This window comes from Drosophila kikkawai, chromosome 3L (assembly GCF_030179895.1).
Source record: "Drosophila kikkawai strain 14028-0561.14 chromosome 3L, DkikHiC1v2, whole genome shotgun sequence".
Classification (NCBI taxonomy): Eukaryota; Metazoa; Arthropoda; class Insecta; order Diptera; family Drosophilidae; genus Drosophila; species Drosophila kikkawai.
Window position 1 is genome coordinate 13,416,006 of NC_091730.1, and position 2,875 is coordinate 13,418,880.

Genomic DNA, 2,875 nt, shown 5'->3' on the forward strand with positions numbered 1-2,875 from the left:
TTTCTGGCTAAAAAAATTTAGAAGTTCGAGGGGAAATAAAATTTTAAAAGGTTTAAAATGGATTCACCTAGTTTCTTTAATAAATTTAATATTTTTTACATGAATAAGTGATTTTCCAAACCGAAAATAATTAACCTTTATAGATTTTAAAATTAATAAATTTAATATTTCAAAGGCACATCATTATTCTCGATCGAAAAGGTCTTTGATCTATATTTCTAAAGATTCAAACCAAAAATAAATATATAAAAAATAATATAAAATATTATTAAAATCTTCCAAAACCAATATATACTGTACTCCAACCTAAATGCCACAAAAATAAACTTAAGCAGCTTCTTTCACTTGAATGTGCGGCGGCGTAATTAAACGTTCGCCTAATTGCTATTTCTTTATAGGCACAAAAATTTGTCCAGTCATAAAAGCCGAGGCAAGCACAGCTGGGGAAAATGCGGGTAATGCAGGGAGAGATGGAAAATTAAAGAAAATATTTGCAAATTCAATCGTCTCAACCGCTAATGCACTCATAAATCCTCCATGGCAGCGCTACTTTGGCCTTAAATGTTCGGGTGGCGGCTAACGGCCAGCAGGCACATTTATATTTTATCGTTCATTTAAGTAAAGGAATAACCCAGTGGATGGCTGGAGAAGTGTAATAAAGAAAGCACCTAATCGACTTTTATGTTACAGAGTCCCCGAGAGCAAACAGAGAAACACATTAATGCTGCGGCTGTAAAACAGCGTCTAAGTATTATATAAATCCTAGACATTTGTGCGGGTCTCTCTTTTCGCAAAGATGCTGCGAAAGTACACTCGTAATTGTATTGGTTGTAGGAAAGTCGTAAATCATTAACCCAAGGCATAGGTATCTCATTAGAAAGGATCTATGGGAATGGGGTTGAAATTATAGAGCAATATTGGGACTATGCAAGGTTTTTTTTATATTAAAATATTTGTTTGTTTGAATCGATAAACCCAAAACCCAGAAATCTGGCGAAATGGAAAACTAGAAAACTGAGAAACAGGGAAACTCAAGATGACGCCGATCCGTCTGAGACAAATGACTGACCCTAGGGCAAAGCATCGAGTGCTACTTCAGTAGCCAGAACCAAAAGGATGGATCACTAAAATAAAATTGAAAAATACAGAAAAATAAAAAATAAAATATACAAAAATTGTTCAAGAAGGCAACTTGAATGTAAGACAAAAGCTGGCGAGAGTCTTCATGCTAAATCCGCGTTAAATGACGCTTTCGTTGCGCATGCGCAGAGTATCTTCTAGCCTGAGAATGGAAATGCTGATCCAAGGACCATGAATCATGGACCATGCACCTTGGACTCGTAAAAATCACGAATTGATGGAGTGTCCGGACCGCCACCGATCGCCAAATCATTTTTCGCAGGCTCCGCACAGAATTGCCGAAACATATGCAAATGGAAAGGAGCTCCAGCTTCAGCTCCAGCAGCTCTGAGCTCTTTTCTAGTTGGTAGATCTAAGGCAGAAGCTGGATACTGGAGCCCTCTAAGGCTGCTTCCTACTGCACAGAGGCCCTCAGGTGCACTTTGTTGTGGGCTTCTCGTTCTCCAATCCAATCCGCTACCCTCTGGCCCTTGGACTGCAACGCCTTTCTTTATTTTACTAAGGTCGCCCTGGCCTCTTTTGTGCCACTTCCCAGTTGCACTTGTGTGCAGAAATAGGAGTGAAGTTGGGCATATATAGAATTGTAGATGCCCTGATTTTAAGAAGATAATATTGTTTAATTAAGAAGCTGGTTAATCTTTATCTGTGCTTGGAAATGTTTTAATTATTATCGAATAGATTTTGAAGGTTAAAATTTACTGTATTTTATATCATATTTTAGTGTTATTTTACAATTTTACTGAGTTCTTTTAAATTGTTGTATATTCTTTAATATATATCTTAAAACCTACTTTCTTAAATGTTTATAAAGATTATTTAGAAAATAAAAACCATATTTTGAAGAATTATAAAAGATTCCCTGACTCTAAGCCTTTTTTATTTTTCTGCATTTATTTTCTACACAGAAAAAATTCTGGTGGGTTAAATGAACAATTTCTTTTGGTTGAATAACAGTAAACCTACTGTCCATGTATTTTGTTGTTGGATTTGGTGACTGCACGACAGTTTATATGACAGTCAATTACAGTCACCCTTACGTACGAGACTCGGTGTGTTTTTTGTTGTTGGCTTTGCGAACTGTCGTGACTGTCAGCTGCAGTGAAAATACTGTAGGTTTTTCGTAATAACTTTTATGTATTTTTTGTTCTTTTTTGGTCTCGGCTATGTATTTTTGCATTCCCGAGCTAAGTAGCAAATAAATTATAAGCTTTATCGACAATTTTTTTTAATTTTATTAAATTTTTTATTAAAATCCAGAACCTTCTTTGCCCACTAAAATACTTTCTGGTATAATTCTGGTATATATTTCTAAACTTCTAGTATTATGCAAGCGTTTCTTGAAAAAACGATTTCGGGCACACTTAAATAGGTTTTACGAAAAAAAAAAACTCTATTTTTAGCTCAGAGAGAGAGAGAGATACATATATTTTTGCATTTTTCTTGATATTGTATGTATTTGCGTGGCCCAGTTGGTAAGCGGGCGGTCTCTGAATTCTTGAGACATGGGTTCGAATCTCGGCCGGGGATCAGGAAATGTAAGTTTAATTGGCTTTTAATAGGATTTATACACTAATTTATATAATTTAATAACCATTTGTAGCTCTATAATTACAGATTTCAATACAAAATTCTTTCACAACAATGGGTGCAGTTTCTACAGTAAAATAGTGTATTTCACTATTTTCGTGGTTTGGCGCTTTTTAACCGCAAAATCGTGGTTCCATTTACTGTAGAG